At 38.7% G+C, this 23,351-nt stretch overlaps 1 protein-coding gene and 1 long non-coding RNA gene across 2 annotated transcripts in view; one reads left to right on the plus strand and one right to left on the minus strand.

The window, feature by feature from the left end:
- Positions 1-18,281, plus strand: part of LOC309656371 — a 214,753-nt gene extending 196,472 nt beyond the window's left edge. The window contains exon 2 of the long non-coding RNA XR_014261306.1: positions 9,370-18,281. This is a non-coding gene — a long non-coding RNA (uncharacterized lncRNA). The remainder of the gene's footprint in view (positions 1-9,369) is intronic.
- Positions 1-23,351, minus strand: part of IREB2 (iron responsive element binding protein 2) — a 62,397-nt gene that overhangs the window by 36,547 nt on the left and 2,499 nt on the right. The gene's annotated exons all lie outside the window — the stretch shown is intronic.

Below are 23,351 nucleotides of genomic sequence, written 5' to 3' on the forward strand. Positions count from 1 at the left end.
GAAATATAGATCAATGGAACAGGATAGAAAGCCCAGAGATAAACCCACACACATATGGTCACCTTATCTTTGATAAAGGAGGCAAGCATATACAGTGGAGAAAAGACAGCCTCTTCAATAAGTGGTGCTGGGAAAACTGGACAGGTAAATGTAAAAGTATGAAATTAGAACACTCCCTGACACCATGCACAAAAATAAACTCAAAATGGATTAAAGACCAAAGTGTAAGGGCAAACACTATCAAACTCTTAGAGGAAAACATAGGCAGAACACTCTATGACATACATCACAGCAAGATTCTTTTTGACCCAGCTCCCAGAGAAATGGAAATAAGAACACAAATAAACAAATGGGACCTAATGAAACTTAAAAGCTTTTGCACAGCAAAGGAAACCATAAACAAGACCAAAAGACAACCATCAGAATGGGAGAAAATATTTGCAAATGAAGCAACTGACAAAGGATTAATCTCCAAGATTTACAAGCAGCTCATGCAGCTCAATAACAAAAAAACGAACAACCCAATCCAAAAATGGGCAGAAGACCTAAATAGACATTTCTCCAAAGAAGATATACAGATGGCCTACAGACACATGAAAGAATGCTCAACATCATTAATCATTAGAGAAATGCAAATCAAAACTACAATGAGATATCATCTCACACCGGTCAGAATGGCCATCATCAAAAAATCTAGAAACAATAAATGCTGGAGAGGGTGTGGAGGAAAGGGAACACTCTTGCAGTGTTGGTGGGAATGTAAATTGATACAGCCACTATGGAGAACAGTATGGAGGTTCCTTAAAAAACTACAAATAGAACTACCATACGACCCAGCAATCCCACTACTGGGCATATACCCTGAGAAAACCATAGGTCAAAAAGAGTCATGTACCAAAATGTTCATTGCAGCTCTATTTACAATAGCCAGGACATGGAAGCAACCTAAATGTCTATCGACAGATGAATGGATAAAGAAGATGTGGCACATATATACAATGGAATATTACTCAGCCATAAAAAGAAATGAAATGGAGGTATTTGTAATGAGGTGGATGGAGTCAGAGTCTGTCATACAGAGTGAAGTAAGTCAGAAAGAGAAAAACAAATACAGTATGCTAACACATATATATGGAACCTAAGGAAAAAAAAAAAAAAAAGGCCATGAAGAACCTAGTGGCAAGATGGGAATAAAGACACAGACCTACTAGAGAATGGACTTGAGGATATGGGGAGGGGGTGGGGTGAGATGTGACAGGGTAAGAGAGTGTCATGGACATATATACACTACCAAATGTAAAATAGATAGCTAGTGGGAAGCAGCCGCATAGCACAGGGAGATCAGCTTGGTGCTTTGTGACCACCTAGAGGGGTGGGATGGGGAGGGTGGGAGGGAGGGAGATGCAAGAGGGAAGAGATATGGGAACATATTGTATGTGTATAACTGATTCACTTTGTTATAAAGCAGAAGCTAACACACCATTGTAAGGCAATTATACTTCAATAAAGATGTTAAAAAAAAAAGAATATGTACTATTATATATTAAATATAAAATTAAAAACTGTAATTTTAAATATATTAAATATATAATTTAAAATACTATATATTAAATATATAATAATATATACTCCCCCCCCCAAGAAAGAACAATGAAAGGATAAAATAAAAAACTTAGTATATATGCCATACAGTATTTTGGTTCTATCTCCCTAGCAGGATATATACTAAGGGCAAAAAGATCCACAAAGAAAACAAATTATGTTCAGTCATCAGTACTGATATTGTAGTTTCGAAATTGTCATATATACAATGAGAAGAAAGCAAAAAGTACTTTTGTTACTATGGTTGGGAACCAAGATTTAAGAGTAATGACGTACAAGTATAAAATCAGAGTAGCTAAGTTTAAAAAAAACCTTACATTTCAATAGGTATCATCAGTACAAACTCATGATTTTTCTCTTTCTAAAAAATATGTACGTATTTCCTATCTCTGATCAGTGAAAATGCCTAAAATGATGACAATCCAATAGTACTGAACCACTAGCAACTCAGGTTGCTGTTTCTAAATACTATTTCCCATTTTTAAAAAAATAGAGTTCCTTGGAGAAATGGTTAATTCCGTATTTGCGGAAGGATATGCACAAAATGAGCCTGGAACATCCTGTGTCAGAAACCAAAGAAGTTATCAAAGACTAACGGGGACACTAATGGATCAACCTGAGCAACAAAATGAATAATGACTATAATACACTAAAATATATCATATATATAAATAGCCCTTAGTTCATAATGACTCTTTTGCTACAGAAACTCGTTACTCTGAAAACTCACAAATAAAGGGGGGAAAATCAATCATTAATCTTGTCTTTCCTGATTTCAAGTGACAAAACAGTAAAGAGGAGAAAGTTCCTCGTAATAGCAGAATTACAGCTAATAAATGTAGAAGGGCAGTGATATAATTAGAAAAATCACCAATGTGCAGCACCTAATGAAATAATAGATCTGTACAATGATCATAAGTGGATGCTAAAATCCTGAGGTGGTAATATGAATGGGGAACTTATAATGGACGGATCAAGCTGAGAACAACTATACCCAACTCAGCATCACCAAAAGTAGGACATTATAGATATTATTTGCCTCCTGATGAAATAGGAAATATAAGCTAGGAGATGTTCTTTGCAAAAATAAATACATACATAAATAAACCTGAATCTAATCAAACATCCAGCTCTAACTTCTAGATAACAAGAAATATGGGGGATAGTACAACAATAAAATAAAACCATGAAGAAGCAATCAAATCCAGAATGTAGTACATTCTACAGAACAAAGAACCTGATTTCTTCAAAATAAAAATGGCATGGAAAAAGGAGAGAGGATGAATATTATAGATTAAAAGAGATTTAAGAGGCAAAAAGACCAAATGCTACATGTGGATCCTATCTGGATACCGTGTGAACAAACCAACTGAATAAATGTATTTTTGAGACAACCAGAGAAATCTGAACTTGGACTGGGTTTTAGATCATATTAAGGAATTACTGTTAATTTTGTTAGTTATAAGAAGTCCTTTCGTACATCAGAGATGTATACTGGAGTACATTTACAAATTTTAAAAATGGTGGAATATTTGAAACAAAAGATTGACAAAATGTTGATAACTAGCTGACAAATACATGGTGGGTTATTATACTATTCTCTCCCTACTTTTATGCTTGAAAATTTTAACACACACAAATTGAAGATTAATGAAGTTGTAAGTAAATAGGATAAAGGACTACATAATCAGAAATACTAGATTCAAAGCCAGTATTTGCTATTTACAATAGGTATGACCTTTGGAAAGCAACTCAAGTTGATGCATTTTCTCATTTAAATTGGGAATGCCAGCTACCTAATATATGTGAAGAATATCTTACCTCAGCATCTATCTAGTACATGTAAAACCCTCAAACAAACATATTATGACAAACAGTAGGTACTTAACAAATATTAGTTTCCATTCTTACCTCAATGAAAAACATAATGAAGCCCCCAAAGCCAAGAGGAATGACAGGGGGGACATTTTTTTTTTAACAGAACATTTGGAAATGATGAGAAGTAAAATATTATCCCAGAAGCAAACACAAAATTAACTTTGGTTAATTATTCTGGAAAAACAATCTCAGGAATATTTTTTGTTTTAAACATCTTCATAAAAAGCATTTTGTCAGATTTCTAGTAAAATATGGTAAAATAAACACCAGTAATTATCTCCACTCTCTCCTGCAACCCACTAAGATAATAGTAAAGAAATTAAAAAATTATAAACTCACAAGAACAAAGAAAGAAACAGAAGCAAAACTAACAAAATTTTGGAAAATAGTCCTTGGTTGACTGGTAATGGACTGAGCAGAATAGAGAAAGCTGAAACTAAATGTCTACATAGGGGAAAGGCAATCAGAAACAAAGACTAGGAATCAGGATAGCCTGCAATTTCTTAAGAGGAGTGTAAGAAACTAGAAGGCAATGTAACAATACCTTCAAAATTCCAAGAGAAAATAATTTCCAACCTAGAAATCTGTAAACAGGTAAACTATCAATTAATCAGGCAACGTCTCAAAAATTTACTTCTCAGGCACCCTTTCTTAGGAAGCTACTGGGATATGTTCTATAAAACAAGGAAGTAAGTGGAAAATAAAAAATCATGAAATCTAGGAAATAGTCTCTGACACAGGAAAGCGCAGAGACTCTTCTAGGGCAACACCGTGTAAGCCACAGTGCAATAGAAGATGGAGTCCAGATGGTATGCTGCTAAGAGAAGGGAAAAAAATTAATTGATAGATTACCTGATTATACCAAAAGGAGTTTAGTTCTTTTGGAGAGTTTGGAGATGAAGTATTGATAAAGACATAGAAAACTAAGCAAACAAAAAAAGACAGTCGTTAATTCCAGGAAAAAAATACAAAGTTGCAAGAGAAACGAGATGCAATCATCATTTACTACATGGATTGGCTGAGAATATTTACAGTCATAATATAAGCACTGAACATTGATTTAACCAAAAATTATAACTATACTAGGAAGAGGTACATGGGATATATGTAGGGGAGAAGAAAAGCGCCAAATTCTCATTTTCCATAGTAAAAAGTAAAGTCTAAAATGGAAAAATCAAGAAACAGCTGTATAAGCAAGGCTATTTAATAATATGGAGGACATTACCAAAACAAATAGTCAAAAGAATTAAAAATAAGTATTCTCTGCAGAGTAGAAATTTGGGGCAGGGTTACTCTTTTGGTTATAATTTCGGTGGTCTTACTGTTTTTTAACTCTATCATTTGAAAATTAATATTAAATTAAAAAGCAATTATCAGACAAGAGTGTGCTAAGAAAAAAAGAATCACAAATGTTAACTGGACATTTTGTCACTAAGGAGCACTAACTTGCAGATTTGTCTAATTTCATAATAACTACTAGAGGCCTACAGCAAGGGAAGATGCAAATAAACACCCTCTCCCCCAAACAAAAACAATTTATTTCTTATTTCTCTCTGTGGTAGCCAGCCTCCAAGATGATACCAGTAATCTTCACCTCCTGGCATTCATGCTCTCACATAGCCTACACTGAAGATCAGTTGTTTGTATTACCAAGAGTATGGCAGAAATGACAGTGGAGGACTTTCTTCCTCTCTCTCTCTCTCTCTTTCACTGAAGTATAGTTGATTTACACTGTTGTATGAGTTTCCGGTATACAGCAAAGTGACTCAGATATAGATATAGATGTATTTCTCATTATGGTTTATTACAAGATATTGAATCTAGCTCCCTGTGCTATACAGTAGGTGCTTGTTGTTTATCTATTTTATATATAGTAGTACATATCTGCTAATCCCAAACTCCTAATTTATCCCTCTCCCCTGCCCTTTCCCCAATGGTAACCATAAGTTTGTTTTCTATGTCTGTGAGTCTATTTGTTTTGTAAAAAAGTTCATTTGTATCATTCTTTTAGATTCTACATATAAGTGATAACATACTGTATTTGTCTTTCTCTGTCTTACTTCACTTAGTATGATAATTTCTAGGTCCATGACAGTGTGTGACTTCTAAGGCTAGGTTATAAAAGTATTCCAGCATTAGCCTTCCTCTCTCAGACTGCTCACTCTGCGAGAAGCTGGCAGCCTGTTACAAGGACAATCAAGCAGCACTGATGAGAGGCTCATGTGGAGCAAAACTGAGGCCTCTGTGCCAACAGCAAGCACTGACTTGCCAGCCATGTGTGAATGGGCCGCATTAGAAGCAGATCCTCTAGTTCCAGTCAGGCCTTCGGATGACTGCAGCCCCAACTAACCCCTGTTGTAACCTCATGAGAGATCCTGAGCCAGAACTATTCAACTAAGCCATTTTCCAATTTCTGACCCACAGAAACTGTGAGATAATAAATGTTTACTAATGCTTTAACCACAAAGCTTTTGGTTTAATGTATTATGTAGTGAGGGAAAACTGATACAATTCTCTTCCTCAACTTTTTAAACAGTAATGTCTACAGTTATTTACTTAGGATCTACTAAGGAGAAAATATCAATGTGTTTTACCTACATTATCTCATTTAATCCTTAAAGTAAATCTATAGGTAGATACTCCAGAGCCCTAACAGTAGAGAATAAGCTAGCAGGTGTGGAAAAATGGACACATGTGCTCTAGTTTGTTTTTAGCAATATTAATTCCATATCCCCACTCTGGATCAGGCACAAAGTTCACCAAGGCCCTTAATCTCTTTCTTCTTCCCTATTCTCCCTATGGCCCCCCACCACATACTATCTCATGCTCCAATTATACCATCGTAAAAGTTCCTTCTCCAAACCTCTCTGATCCCCATTCTCACACCTGTTCTTCAACACCATGAGGACTTACTTTCTCCCTTATCCATCAGCACCTGCTTGTCTGTACCTCCCCTCACATAAGCAGTTTAGGTTCTATGTGGTCAAATCTCTCCTTTCCCCAAACTGTACACTTTTTCCCCTTTGTTCTTTTATCCTATCTGTCCATCAAAACACCAAAACACCAACCTGTTTTGTCCTTTCAGTTGGTGAACCCCACATCACTTTCCCACTTATGAAGAACTGTTCTTTCTTTTTAAAACTTCATTGAGGCATATTTTACACATAATTCACCCTTTCCAAGGATACAATTCAATGATTTTTTTTTAGCAAATTTACTAAGTTGTACAATCAGCACCATAAATCAGTTTTAGAATACTTCATCACTTAATTAGATTCCTCATGCCCATCTGCTGTTAATCCCTGTCCTCTCCTTGCCTACACCTGGAAACTACTGATCTACTCTGTCTCTATAGCTTTGTCTTTTCTGGATATTTCATACAAATGGAATCATCCAATAAGGTCTCCTGTGGCTGGCTTATTTCACTGAGCATGCTTTTGAGGTCTGTCCATGTTGTAGCATGTATCTATAGTTAATTTCTTTTTATTGCTTAAGAGTATTCCATTGTATGGCTATCCCAAAGTTTGTCTATCCATTCACCCAGTGAAGGACATCTAGATTGTTTCAAATTTTCAGCTATTATGAATAATGCTGCTGAGATGATTCATTTGCCAATCTTGGTGTAGAAAACGTTTCTATTTCTCTTGGGTAGATTCCTAAGAATGGAATTGCTGGGTCATATGTTAAATTTATGTTTAATGTTTTAAGAAACTGTCAAACTATTTTCCAAAGTGGCCACACCACTTTACATTCCCACCAGCAGTGTACGAAGTGACTTCATTTCTCCATATCCTTCCCAACATTTGTTATTGTCTGTTTTTTATATAATACCCATTCTAGTGGTTGCGAAGTAGTTCACTGTGGTTTTATTGGTGGTGATGTGTAAAGGAGGAGGAAGGAAAAAACAAATCCCTAAAATATCAACCAGAGAAACTGGTACCAATATAAATACACGATTACAACCTCAGTTGGGTCCTCACCATTCACTCAGAAATTCTACTTTGTTTCTCTGATCTGCTTGTTTTCCCACACTCCACAATAATTCACTCATACTTTCAACTACTCTCCTTAAAAACGAATCTCTATTTGCCTCCTACAGGATCTAGCCCCACTTCCTACCTCCTAGATAAATAAAAACTAATAGTTCCTATCTTCACTTCCTCCTACTTTACACACAAGCCTAGATACCTCTCGATTTATCCTTTTCCCAGTTAAGAAGGCAGCTGTGGACCTCCTCCTCCTAAATGCCAACTTTTATAGGAGCTCCACATCCAATTCCCAGTGATACATTTTAGGACCCATGAGTCATCAATTCTCTCTCCTTCTTCTGTAATCTATCCCTCAACTGGATTCTTCCCATCAGCATTTGAAGTCTCTAGCCCCAGTTTCACACACACACACGTGTGTACACACACACACAGCTTCCAAGTACTATTTTCTTCAAACTCTCAACCAAGTTTTTTGAAAGAGTCACCTATATTCCCAATGTCCACTTTTCTACACATTTCATTTTATACTTCTACACTTCCATTCACTCTTCAGCCCAGCCCAATCTGATTTCTTAAAATATCAATGAAACAGCTCTAACTAGAGTTTCAATATTCTCTCAACAATACTAAATGGAGCTAACAATTTCCTCCTTCTTGAAACACTCTTTCTACTGGCTTTCACAATACCATTCTCCATGTCTCCAATCTCACATTTCTGCCTTACCTGCAAGCAGAAGCAATGACTGCCTTTGTTCCAGGCTATCTTGAAAAAGATGTTAATATAGTGAATAGCCTTGGAAGATAAAAATAGGGTCTCTTTCTGGAGCAAAGGGCAGGCATGCTTACTGTCCATTATAAGAGATTTGGGTTCCCTAAGTCAGACTTCCTTTTCTGTAACACAATCTCTGTGTGCAGGTATTACCTGGCCCTCTTCAACAAATGTTGGTACCAAGCACACTGCTTTGCTATGGGTAATAAACTGTCCACTGTCTCTGATCCAAGAGTTTTGTGTCTTCTGCCAGCATCTATGAAACTGTCAGTTTAACTTACAAGGAGAGTGAAATTTTGGCACTTTTACAGTTCTCAACACTTTCTAGCAGTACTGTTTCGGTTTCCTGGCTGACCTCTACTCCTTTACCTGGTCTTTAAATGTAGGAGTTCCTCAGAGTTCATATCTAGGCTTATTTCTTTTCTCACTCCATATCGTCTCCTCTCAGGAGTTTTAACTGATCCTATGGCTTCAATGGACTATCTCTACACCAATAACTCCAAAAGATTTTTCTACAGTCCAGATCTGTCTTCTGAGCTCCAGAACCATGCAGCTAATTGCCTCACAAACATCTCTACTTGAATACTGATATGTTCCCAAATTCACTAGTACCTAAACTGAACTCTGATTTCCCCTCTGCCCCTGTCCCATATCACTACCATCTCTGTGTTCCCTAGCTCAGTAAACGGCACCACCTTCCACCCAGATGCTTAGGCCAAAGCATCTAGGCAACATCCTTGACACCTCTCTCATATATCTTTTGAGTTTGTCTACTTCTATCACCACCACCACTAAAACTAGTACAAGTCACCACTATGTCATCTCTCACCCAGATTCTTTAGTTCATCTTTCTATCTCCATACATGCCCCATACCAGTGGTTTTCAAAGTGTGGTCCCTGGACTCCTGGGGGGCCCTGAAACTCTTTCAGGGAATCTGTAAGGTCAACTAAGACATTATTTGCTTTTTCCACCATTTTGACATATGTGCTGAAGGTTCAAATACAATAGTGGATAAAACTGCTGATGCCTTAGCAGGACTCAAAGCAGTGGCACCAAATTGTACTTGTACTCACTGTATCGTTCATTTTCAGGCAAAATACCAGTTTCACTTAAGAATGTCCTTGGGGGAGGAACCAAGATGGCGGAGTAGAAGGACGTGCTCTCACTCCCTCTGGCGAGAACACCAGAATCACAACTAGCTGCTGGACAATCATTGACAGGAAGACGCTGCAACTCACCAAAAAAGATACCCCACATCCAAAGACAATGGAGAAGCCACAATGAGACGGTAGGAGGGGCGCAATCAGAGTAAAATCAAATCCCATAACTGGTGGGTGGGTGACTCACAGACTGGCAAACACTTACACCACAGAAGTCCACACACTGGAGTGAAGGTTCTGAGCCCCACGTCAGGCTTCCCAACCTGGGGGTCCAGCAACGGGAGGAGGAATTCATAGAGAATCAGACTTTGAAGCCTAGTGGGAACTGATTGCAGGACTTCGACAGGACTGGGGGAAACAGAGACCCCACTCTCGGAGGGTGCACACAAAATAGTGTGTGCATTGGGACCCAGGGGAAGGAGCAGTGACCCCGGGGGGAGACTGAACCAGACCTACCTGCTAGTGTTGGAAGGTCTCCTGCAGAGGTGGGGGGTGGCTCTGTTTCACCATGGGGACAAGGACACTGGCAGCAGAAGTTCTGGGAAGTACTCCTGGACGTGAGCCCCCCCAGAGTCTGTCATTAGCCCCACCAAAGAGCCCAGGTAGGCTCCAGTGTTGGGTTGCCTCAGGCAAAACAACCAACAGGGAGGGAACCCAGCCCCACCCATCAACAGTCAAGTGGATTAAAGTTTTACTGAGCTCTGACCACCACAGCAACAGTCAGCTCTACCCACCACCAGAGCCTCCCATCAAGCCTCTTAGATAGCCTCAACCACCAGAGGGCAGACAGCAGAAGCAAGAAAAACTACAATCCTGCAGCCCGTGGAACAAAAACCACATTCACACAAAGATAGACAAGATGAAAAGGCAGAGGGCTATGTACCAGATGAAGGAAAAAGATATAACCCCAGAAAAACAACTAAATGAAGTGGAGATAGGCAACCTTCCAGAATAAGAATTCAGAATAATGATAGTGAAGATGATCCAGGACCTCAGAATAACAATGGAGGCAAAGATCGAGAAGATGCAAGAAATGTTTAACAAAGACCTAGAAGAATTAAAGAACAAACAAACAGAGATGAACAATATAATAACTGAAATGAAAACTGCACTAGAAGGAATCAATAGCAGAATAACTGAGGCAGAAGAACGGATAAGTGACCTGGAAGACAGAATGGTGGAATTCACTGCTGTGGAACAGAATAAAGAAAAAAGAATGAAAAGAAATGAAGACAGCCTAAGAGACCTCTGGGACAACATTAAATGCAACAACATTCGCATTATAGGGGTCCCAGAAGGAGAAGAGAGAGAGAAAGGACCAGAGAAAATATTTGAAGAGATTATAGTCGAAAACTTCCCTAACATGGGAAAGGAAATAGCCACCCAAGTCCAGGAAGCACAGAGAGTCCCATACAGGATAAACCCAAGGAGAAACACGCTGAGACACATAGTAATCAAATTGACAAAAATTAAAGACAAAAAAAATTATTGAAAGCAGCAAGGGAAAAACGACAAATAATATACAAGGGAACTCCCATAAGGTTAACAGCTGATTTCTCAGCAGAAACTTTACAAGCCAGAAGGGAGTGGCATGATATACTTAAAGTGATGAAAGGGAAGAACCTACAACCAAGATTACTCTACCCGGCAAGGATCTCATTTAGATTTGATGGAGAAATCAAAAGCTTTACAGACAAGCAAAAGCTAAGAGAATTCAGCACCACCAAACCAGCTCTACAACAAATGCTAAAGGAACTTCTCTAAGTGGGAAACACAAGAGAAGAAAAGGATCTACAAAAACAAACCCAAAACAATTCAGAAAATGGTCATAGGAACAGACATATCGATAATTACCTTAAACGTGAATGGATTAAATGCAACAAACAAAAGACACAGGCTTGCTGAATGGATACAAAAAACAAGACCCATATATATGCTGTCTACAAGAGACCCACTTCAGACCTAGGGACACATACAGACTGAAAGTGAGAGGATGGAAAAAGATATTCCATGCAAATGGAAATCAAAAGAAAGCTGAAGTAGCAATACTCATATCAGATAAAATAGACCTTAAAATAAAGAATGTTACAAGAAACAAGAAAGGACACTACATAATGATCAAGGGATCAATCCAAGAAGAAGATATAACAATTATAAATATATATGCACCCAACACAGGAGCACCTCAATACATAAGGCAACTGCTAACAGCTATAAAAGAGGAAATCGACAGTAACACAATCATAGTGGGGGACTTTAACACCTCACTTACACCAATGGACAGATCATCCAAAATGAAAATAAATAAGGAAACAGAAGCTTTAAATGACACAATAGACCAGATAGATTTAATTGATATTTATAGGACATTCCATCCAAAAACAGCAGATTACACTTTCTTCTCAAGTGCGCATGGAACATTCTCCAGGATAGATCACATCTTGGGTCACAAATCAAGCCTCAGTAAATTTAAGAAAATTGAAATCATATCAAGCATCTTTTCTGACCACAATGCTATCAGATTAGAAATGAATTACAGGGAAAAAAACGTAAAAAACACAAACACATGGAGGCTAAACAATACGTTACTACATAACCAAGAGATCACTGAAGAAATCAAAGAGGAAATCAAAAAATACCTAGAGACAAATGACAATGAAAACACGACGATCCAAAACCTATGGGATGCAGCAAAAGCAGTTCTAAGAGGGAAGTTTATAGCTATACAAGCCAACCTAAAGAAACAAGAAACATCTCAAGTAAACAATCTAACCTTACACCTAAAGGAACTAGAGAAAGAAGAACAAACAAAACCCAAAGTTAGCAGAAGGAAAGAAATCATAAAGATCAGAGCGGAGATAAATGAAATAGAAACAAAGAAAACAACAGTAAAGATCAATAAAACTAAAAGCTGGTTCTTTGAGAAGATAAACAAAATTGATAAGCCATTAGCCATCAAGCCATTAGACTCATCAAGAAAAAGAGGGAGAGGACTCAAATCAATAAAATTAGAAATGAAAAAGGAGAAGGTACAACAGACATCACAGAAATAAAAAGCATTCTAAGAGACTACTATAAGCAACTCTATGCCAATAAAATGGACAACCTGGAAGAAATGGACAAATCCTTAGAAAGGTATAACCTTCCAAGACTGAACCAGGAAGAAATAGAAAATATGAACAGACCAATCACAAGTAATGAAATTGAAACTGGGATTAAAAATCTTGCAAGAAACAAAAGTCCAGGACCAGATGGCTTCACAGGTGAATTCTACCAAACATTTAGAGAAGAGCTAACACCCATCCTTCTCAAACTCTTCCAAAAAATTGCAGAGGAAGGAACACTCCCAAACTCATTCTATGAGGCCACCATCACCCTGATACCAAAACCAAAGACACTACAAAAAAAGAAAATTACAGACCAATATCACTGATGAATATAGATGCAAAAATCCTCAACAAAATACTAGCAAACAGAATCCAACAACACATTAAAAGGATCATACACCACGATCAAGTGGGATTTATCCCAGGGATGCAAGGATTCTTCAATATACGGAAATCAATCAATGTGATACACCATATTAACGAATTGAAGGGCTTCCCTGGTGGCGCAGAGGTTGGGAGTCTGCCTGCCAATGCAGGGGACACAGGTTCGAGACCTGGCCTGGGAGGATCCCACATGCCTCGGAGCGACTAGGCCCGTGAGCCACAATTGCTGAGCCTGCACGTCTGGAGCCTGTGCTCCGCAACAAGAGAGGCCGCGATAATGAGAGGCCCCCGCACCGCGATGAAGAGTGGCCCCCCCCTTGCCGTAACTAGAGAAAGCCCTCGCACAGAAACGAAGACCCAACATAGCCATAAAAAAAAAAAAAAAAAAAGCTATAAGGATATATTTTACCACATGGGGAATATAGCCAATATTAAAAAAAAAAAAAACAAATTGAAGAATAAATACCATATGATCATCTCAATAGATGCAGAAAAAGCTTTTGACAAAATTCAACACCCATCTATGATAAAAACTCTCCAGAAAGTGGGCACAGAGGGAACCTACCTCAACATAATAAAGGCCATACACGACAAACCCACAGCAAACATCATTCTCAACAGTGAAAAACTGAAAGCATTTCCTCTAACATCAGGAACGAGACAAGGATGTCCACTCTCACCAGTATTGTTCAACATAGTTTTGGAAGTCCTAGCCACGGCAATCAGAGAAGAAAAAGAAATAAAAGGAATACAAATTGGAAAAGAAGAAGTAAAAATGTCACTTTGCAGATGACATGATACTATATATAGAGAATCCTAAAAATGCCACCAGAAAACTACTAGAGCTAATCAATGAATTTGGTAAAGTTGCAGGATACAAAATTAATGCACAGAAATCTCTTGCATTCCTATACACTAATGATGGAAAATCTGAAAGAGAAATTATGGAAACACTCCCATTTACCACTGCAACAAAAAGAATAAAATACCTAGGAATATACCTACCTAGGGAGACAAATGACCTGTATGCAGAAAACTATAAGACACTGATGAAAGAAATTAAAGATGATACCAACAGATGGAGAGATATACCATGTTCTTGGATTGGAAGAATCAATATTGTGAAAATGACCGTACTGCCCAAAGCAATCTTCAGATTCAATGCAATCCCTATCAAATTACCAATGGCATTTTTTACGGAACTAGAACAAATCATCTTAAAATTTGTATGGAGACACAAAAGACCCCAAATAGCCAAAGCAGTCTTGAGGGAAAAAAATGGAGCTGGAGGAATCAGACTCCCTGACTTCAGACTATACTACAAAGCTACAGTAATCAAGACAATATGGTACTGGCACAAAAACAGAAACATAGATCAATGGAACAAGATAGAAAGCCCAGAGATTAACCCATGCACCTATGGTCAACTAATCTATGACAAAGGAGGCAAAGATATACAATGGAGAAAAGACAGTCTCTTCAATAAGTGGTGCTGGGAAAACTGGACAGCTACATGTAAAAGAATGAAATCAGAATACTCCCTAACACCATACACAAAAATAAACTCAAAATGGATTAGAGACCTAAATGTAAGACTGGACACTATAAAACTCTTAGAGGAAAACATAGGAAGAACACTCTTTGACATAAATCACAGCAAGATCTTTTTTGATCCACCTCCTAGAGTAATGGAAATAAAACCAAAAATAAACAAATGGGACCTAATGAAACTTCCAAGCTTTTGCACAGCAAAGGAAACCATAAACAAGACGAAAAGACAACCCTCAGAATGGGAGAAAATATTTGCAAACGAATCAACGGACAAAGGATTAATCTCCAAAATATATAAACAGCTCATTCAGCTCAATATTAAAGAAACAAACACCCTAATCCAAAAATGGGCAGAAGACCTAAATAGACATTTCTCCAAAGAAGACATACAGATGGCCAAGAAGTACATGAAAAGCTGCTCAACATCACTAATTATTAGAGAAATGCAAATCAAAACTACAATGAGGTATCACCTCACACCAGTTAGAATGGGCACCATCAGAAAATCTACAAACAACAAATGCTGGAGAGGGTGTGGAGAAAAGGGAACCCTCTTGCACTGTTGGTGGGAATGTAAATTCATACAGCCACTATGGAGAACAATATGGAGGTTCCTTAAAAAACTAAAACTAGAATTACCATATGACCCAGCAATCCCACTACTGGGCATATACCCAGAGAAAACTGTAATTCAAATAGACACATGCACCCCAATGTTCATTGCAGCACTATTTACAATAGCCAGGTCGTGGAAGCAACCTAAATGCCCATCGACAGACGAATGGATAAAGAAGTTGTGGTACATATATACAATGGAATATTACTCAGCCATAAAAAGGAACGAAATTGAGTCATTTGTTTTGACATGGATGGATCTAGAGACTGTCACACAGAGTGAAGTAAGTCAGAAAGAGAAAAACAAATATCGTATATAAACGCATGTATGTGGAACCTAGAAAAATGGTACAGATGAAGCGGTTTGCAGGGCAGAAGTTGAGACACAGATGTAGAGAACAAACGTATGGACACCAAGGGGGAAAACTGCAGTGGGGTGGGGATGGTGGTGTGCTGAATTGGGCAATTGGGATTGACATGTATACAGTGATGTGTATAAAATTGATGACTGATTAAAAAAAAAAAAAAAAGGAAAAAAAAAATGTCCTTGACAAAGCAGAAAAAGTTAATTTTATTAAATCTCAACCACTGAGGTCAATTCTCAATATTCTGTGTGACAACAATGAAGTGTATATAGCATTTCTGCTCAAAACCACAGTACCATCGTTGTTCAAGGGAAAAACACTTGTATGACTGAATGACAAGCTAAATTAGCCACTTTTTCCAAAGAACACCATTTTCACTTGAAAGAACAAATGACCAACTATGATTATTCAAATATGGATATCTGGCAGACATTTTCTCAAAAATGAATGAAGTAATAAGCCTGTCTGCTCATTATCTTGTCCCACCACTCTCTGCTCACTGTGTTCACTGAAGATCTTTGAGAAATAAAGGTTCACTGAGTTATGCAGATCTTCCAAATGTGGACACATTTTATTATACAATATATAAAAAATACAGACATGCACATTTGTTATTATCACCGTAGCCCTTTCAACACGGGAACCAGAGCTCCTATGAAGCTGTGCACTCTGAAAGACTCCTCCTGCCTGTGCCAGAACCTGGACCAAGACGCTCCACGCAGAAGACCCTTTTACCCTGCCACTGCGTGGACTTCCCTTGCAAGCTGCCTGGAGGGTCACACAACGAGCTGCTGCTGCTTCTGCAAGCCCCCATGTGTCCCATGCATCATGAAGGGCTCTTGCCCCTGCCAGCATCTGTTCTCTCAATACACGTTCACAGTACCAGTTGCTGGTTGCCTACTCCCCTGCATGTACTCAAGATGACGGCCTACTGCCTGCCCAGCAACTCCAGACCAGCTCCAGTCTGACCAAACCAGCAAACTTCTCTGCGATCTAATGAGCTGAACCACACCTTCTCCAATGGTACCTGACCCCCTTCCAATTTTTCCTTCCTTGGGTATTCTCTGTCAGCCCTACAGGTACCATAAAGAATTTCCTTACATCTTACAATTACTCTTTTATCACAGTTAATAATTATTTACATTAAAGTTCCCCTATTCTATGTCCTGATTGGACTGAGACTGCTACAACATACTAAGGCACTGTACTTACATTTTCCATTACTAAACTGTGTGCTTTCTTTAGCACAAAGATGCTATCTTAGCCATCTTTCACTCGCCAGAAACATGTGAGTACTCAATCTTAGCTGAATGAATTAAACAGCATTGTTGAGAGATGCATGCACCAAGTATCAATAGAAAACTGGGCTGGATTAATACCACCTCTTGTAACCAGGAATTTCCAGAATCCTATGAATCTGGAAAGCTAATCCTCTAAAGATAGGTAATCAAAAAGACATGTGGGGAACCAGAACAAGCCTGTGACTTAAACTGAAAAAGTACGACAATGTGTGTTATCATACTTCTGAAATGAATTGCTAACAACAGATATCCTTTTGATCAATTACTCAGTTTAAGATCCAAGAGGTGGTTCAGGCTTTAAAAAAAGATGCCGAGGTCTGCTATTTTACATGGGAGGCAGCTGATGAAAGGCATATCCAGGTTTCCAGGACAGTAGATCTTTCCACTCAAGGCTAAGTGGCTGCTACTATGATTAGGCAATATAATTTATCTCTCAGTGCAGAGGTCGCAAACTGTTGGCCTGCAGATGTGTTTCATTTGTTCTACACAGTTTTAACATTTTAAAGTTTAATTGCCAACACTGAAAAACCAGAGATTTTTTTACATGAATATCCAAATTTCTGGCTTAAGATAAATAGAAAGTTTTACAACACCAACCTCACATTTCTGCTGGAACTGAGTAGCACCTACTCTTTTATATAGGGCATTTGCTCTCCTGCTTGCCACAATTCCAGCCAGGGCCATTTCACTTGTTTATGGTGCCTCTATGGTCCTTATAAGCATGAGCATACAACCCCCAGTGTAGCAGTTTTACAAGCATAGACTTCGGAATCTCAGATTTTTGATCAAGTTTCTCCTCTATCATTTATTAGGTAATGGTACTTAGTAGCGGGACCCTGGCCAAGTGGGTAATAACAGAACTTATAGAATGGATATAGTAAATAATCAATAAACACTAGCACTTTATTACTGCCCTTATTAAGCTGGGAAACAGAATGGTATTAAGGGGGGAAAAGTGTTGGTCTGAAGTCAGAAGATAAGAGTCTAAGACCAGATCTCCTCACTTAGAAACTATGTGACCTTAGGCATATTACTGAGATTTTTAGCCTCATTTTCCTCATGTGCATAAAACTATCCTCCCTGCCTAACATAAAGCAATGTAGTGAAGACAGATAATGTAAAAGGGTTTTGTTATTTCTCAAAAGTGATTAATTCCAGGTTTAAACAGTAGATGGAGAAATTACCCATAGGAAATATCAATATTAACAACAGGCTTTAGATAAACTAAATATGAAAGAGAAATACACTGAAGACTGATGGAAAGGGGGAAACACTCAAACACTCTAGGCCTGCCTAAAGCCTCAAGGAGGCTATCTTTGGAGTCCAGGCTAAGAAAGCAAGGAGACTGGTAGAGTAGCTTTAGGGTAAACCTAAAAACCCTGTTCAAGGCCAGGAGCCTGGAGAAAAGATTAAGAAACTGTTCTAGAAGGCCCTGTAACCCCAGACTTTGCAACAGGATTAACTCACACCCATGTCTCACTAGTCAAGGTACTGTTTATATCTCTAACTGGTACCAGGCTGGAATGGAACTGATTTCCAATAAAGAACTCTGACCTTTGTTTTTTTGTTTTGTTTTGTTTTTTAATATCGCCATGGAGAGTCCAAGAAGGCAGAAAGAGAAAACAGATTCCTGCTTCTTTAAGATTTTTTTTTTCACGCACTGACAAAGGTAGAGAAAACCAGAAAAATAATATCTATTATTGATAAAGGTACAGACACACTCACTCTTCTCATTTGCTCCTGGTAAGCATGTCATCTAGCACTATCTGCTGACATAACAGGCATACTTCATGGTGCTTGTCCAAACCGCCATCCATGAAATGGACAGTGCTCAGTGCCCCATTACCTCCCTGGCTACAGTGCTGAAGCAAGAGCCAACCCCTTGGCAGGTGAATGACCAACAGCCTGGTGGAAAAAATATAGATTCCTCTCTCAGGAATTTGCAATCAGAACACAGGCTGAAGCAGAAAGTTGTTAAGAGCTAAGCTAGAGACAGAGGTTGCCATTTGTGGCCATGTAAAAAGTTAATAGGCAGAGGCAGCTTGTCTGCAGTGAAGTAGAGGGAGCAGAAGAGTGGAGGAGGGCCAGGAATCTGAAGCCCTGAAAGAAAAAATATAGAGCTCCCTCACTTCTGGCTCATTGCCCATTTTCTTGAGATACAGCCACCTTTCATTTGCCCGGGAGCTCTGTATCATTACAATAATTCTTTCTTCACTTGAGCTAGTGGGTGTCTGTTCTCTGCTACCAAAAGGACCTAATCTAGAATAGAAATTGTCTACAAAAGCACAGTTAAAACCAACAGACCGTTGGACAAAATGTGGAGGGTTGGTGAGTGCATGATTGTAGATGGAATAGAATCACATTAGGTAAAGGTAATCCTTAGAAAGTTATGTATTGTGTGTAAACATTACAAGCAAACGATTTCATTGCTTACCGAACTTACAGCCCTTTCCAGAGTCCATGGAAGAGACAAGATTAGAAAATATGGACTTGTGTTCCTACCAGCAAGATAACTGACCAGCAACAGACGCCTGACTTGCCCAGCCAAACCACAGGTTAACTATAGGTTAAAACAATAGGAGAAAAAGTCATCTAGAGATACAGTCTTAACTGGCTGGTAAGCTAATCATAACACACAAAGAATGGCTGGTAGTGGCTATACTGGGTATTACACAATACCAATAAGTAAAGTGGGCTGTGGAGACAGAAGACTGGAGAGTAGATCTTCAAAAAGAAACAGGTGACAGAAAGAACAGCCTCTGGCTTAGAAATTCTAGTTCCCAAGAGGCCTGACTGTGCTTTCTTCCTTTGCCTTTGGATGTTTGGAAACTGTTAACAGCATCTTCTTTCTTGAGTGCTGAGTTAAGTGAGTTTCTGTTCCTTATATTCAAGGACAAAGACTGGAAAAGACAGTACATATACAGTAAAAGTGAAAAAGAAAAGTGATGCGGGTGGAGGAAACAATACTTTCAACCGGTAACTATATAATAAGGTTGCATGCAAATTTAACTACTACACACACACAGCGGCTTTATTTATAAATAGGGAAAAGTTGGTAACCTCAATATTCAAAGATCTGCTAACTAAACCATGATGCATTCATATAGGTAATACCGTGCAGCCAGTACAGTAGAAGCTGTAGAAAAGTACAGGTATCCCCTTCTACTCAAACTCATAATCCCTGACTCAGAAACCGAACAGATTCAGATAGCAAGGGATACTTGTATTCAATGACATGGAAAGATGTTCATGATATACTAAATAAAAAAAGGTTACAAAACAATATATACTGTATTTTTTGTTAAGTAGCACATTTACATATATTTGTATATGCACGTAAAAATGAAACTGTTTCTACACTACCTATAATGTTTTTGTCTTTGATTACCAATCCCAACCTAATTTCTTAAAATAAAAACTCTCCTAAAAAATTAAATACAGATTTTCTTTCAGAGATTACAAGGTAGGATTTGGAAAACCAAGTCTTGGCTCTACTACAGGACTAAGCAGTACCATGGTTAAAAAGCAAGCAGTTAGGAAGGAAAAAGGAAAGATGAATGAGATAACCTGAGATAAAGAAAGGGGCCTGAGGCTTTACACCAGGCTGAAGGCCCTCTTGCCCAATAACAGCTACTCTCTAAAATATGTTTCACTAGAGCCAGGCCAGTCTCTTCACTGTCTTCCCCCTTACTCATTTTCCATTATGCTTGCTGGTCATTCTAATTCCCCAAGTGTTGACTGGCCTCTGTGATCCCTCTGTTTAACATCAATTCAAGTCCTCCTTCCTTCAGAAAGCAGTCTCTGACTATTCCAGGCAACAGTGATTTCTCTCTTCCTTGGAACCAGGTATATTTTCAAATTCAGAGATCTACTTAAGAGAGTCACTCAAAATCTCTAAGGTTGTAGTCAATGCACTGGAGTGCCAGACAGGCAGCTCCAGATCATTAAAAAGAGATTTTGCCACTAGTGAAATTATGAAAGTTTAAAATGTGGTCAACGTGTACCATATGCCCACTTCCATAAAGATACTCTGAGTATAGGACTTCCCTGGTGGCGCAGTGGTTAAGAATCCACCTGCCAATGCAGGGGACACGGGTTTGAGCCCTGGTCTGGGAAGATCCCACATGTCACGGAGCAACTAAGCCCGTGCGCCACAACTACTGAGCCTGCGTTCTAGAGCCCGCAAGCCACAACTACTGAGCCCGCATGCCACAACTACTGAAGCCCGAGCGCCTAGAGACCGTGTTCTGCAGCAAGAGAAGCCACTGCAATGAGAAGCCCATGCGCCACAACAAAGAGTAGCCCCTGCGCAGCCACGAAGACCCAACGCAGCCAAAAAAAAAAAAAAAAAAAAGACTAAGTGGCTCTCAAAATATGGCCCCAAGCCAGTAGCATCAGTATCACCTGGCAACTTGTTAGAAATCCAAATTTTCAGTCTCTACCCCAGATCAGAACTCCGGAGATGGGGCCCAGCAAGCCTCCAGCTGATCCTGATGCACACTGAAGTTTGAGAACTACTGACTAAGGAAACAGCTGGCATTAACTAATTTTAAAAAAAAAAAAACCTTGAGTATAAACTTGGGAAGCAAAAAGATAAAATGGCAATAAAAAAGGAGAAATCAAGTAATTTGTGTTGTATTCTATCTAAAGACAGACTTAATAAGGGAAGGTACTGTTAGTGAGGCAGATAGTCTAGGCTAGTTCACTCACTACTCACTCCCAACCACTTCAACCACTTCTCCCTTGTCTTTCTCTACTGCAAAATCCAGAAAGCTAAATACACCATCTTTCAGCCTTTAAAGCCGAGAGTGGAGATGACATTTTGGCCAAGGAGATACAGGCGAAAGCTCCTGGGGTGGGCTTTTCTTTCTGTTTTGCTCTTCCAGCTGCCTAGAACATGGACCTAATGCAGGTACATCAGCTATTTGCAACCCCAAAAATGAAAGCAAAACAGAAAAAAGTGAGAAGCCTAGGTCCTTGCTGATGTTGGTGCTATACAGTCCCAGTATGTCCACATCCAGACTTCTTGTTAGGTGAGAAAAATAAACCCCTATTTGTTAGAGTCACTGTACAGTAGGTTTTCGGTTCCTTGCAGCTGCAGGCATTCCTGATACAGTTCGCAGGGAGCTTCGAAGAGCGCTCTCAACTATCTTTCCTCACCAACATATAAGAGAGCTAGAACACTTGCCCTTCATTAAGTTACTCACTACAACTGTGATTCTCAGCCTGGTAGGCATCCGAATGTGGGAAGCAGAGAGGGCAGTGGTCCAGAACCCTGGTGATTACCAAAGCAATGTCTCCTAAGCACATGTCTGGGAGGCCATTCAATCTGGTCCCTCCAAAAATGCAGCAAGGATTTTTTGTTTTTCTACTCAAGTTGCTCCTTTCTTTCAAAGTCAATTCTTCTTTCAAATTTTATTCCCTACTAAGTAATTACTAAGAAATTATTTAGGTAATTACTTAATAAACCTCTCATAAAACCATTCTATTAAAAACAATGTTTTAACCCCACAGAAATAAAAACCAAATTTCTGGGGGCTTCCCTGGTGGCGCAGTGGTTGAGAGTCTGCCTGCCAGTGCAGGGGACACGGGTTCGAGCCCTGGTCTGGGAAGCATCCCACATGCCGCGGAGCAACTAGGCCCGTGAGCCACAATTACTGAGCCTGCGCGTCTGGAGCCTGTGCTCCACAACAAGAGAGGCCACAATGGTGAGAGGCCCGCGCACCGCGATGAAGAGTGGTCCCCACTTGCCACAACTGGAGAAAGCCCTTGCACAGAAACGAAGACCCAACACAGCCATAAAATAAAAATAAATAAATAAATATTAAAAAAAAAAACCACCAAATTTCTGTTTTAAAGGCATTTGTATTTACAGGTATTCTCTTATTAATTTATCATGGTTATAAAAACCCTGGTACTCTGGAACTCAGTTATGTACAGATGCCTGTGACAGCTTATTTTCCAGAGATAATATAGCTCTTACTTTATTAATCACTCTTTCAATGCATTTTACAGTTGTTTTGATAGTTTCCCACTGATTTCCTGCATTTGGGAAATACAGGCTATCTTCAAGTAGGCACATTTCCACAAATTATCCATAGAAAGAACTTATACTCAAATTAAAAAACATCCTCATATATGTTCTTTTACTTTACTAAACTATAAAATGTGGGTTAAGAAACTTCCAGGCCAGAATCACTAGATATTTGAGAGAAGGGAAATAAAAGATCTTTCTTGTATATAATCAACTTAGCTGTTCCCTTTTCAAAATTAATACAAACTCATCTTCAGTGAAGAAATAAAATAAATGTGAATGAAAGACACATGGCACTAAGAAAAGACCAACCTCTCAATACAAATCACAGCAACTAAACATGCAAGGTAAAGAAAGGATTTTGGTGAACTGTTTATTTTTAAATGGCAACCTAATTCTAGGATAGGGATCTTCTCCAAAATATACTCTAAAATATCCAAATCTTCTCAGAATGTACAAGAAAATACTGCTAGTCTAGAACATTTAAACCCACCAAAATCTACAGAAAAATCACAAAAGCAATCTTCTTAAGTAACACAAGAAGAAGGAAAAAACAAAAACAAAAACATAACCAAGGTTAAGGAAAAGCTCCCTC

This window comes from Balaenoptera physalus (genome assembly GCF_965194825.1).
Source record: "Balaenoptera physalus genome assembly, chromosome: 2".
NCBI classification, from domain to species: Eukaryota; Metazoa; Chordata; class Mammalia; order Artiodactyla; family Balaenopteridae; genus Balaenoptera; species Balaenoptera physalus.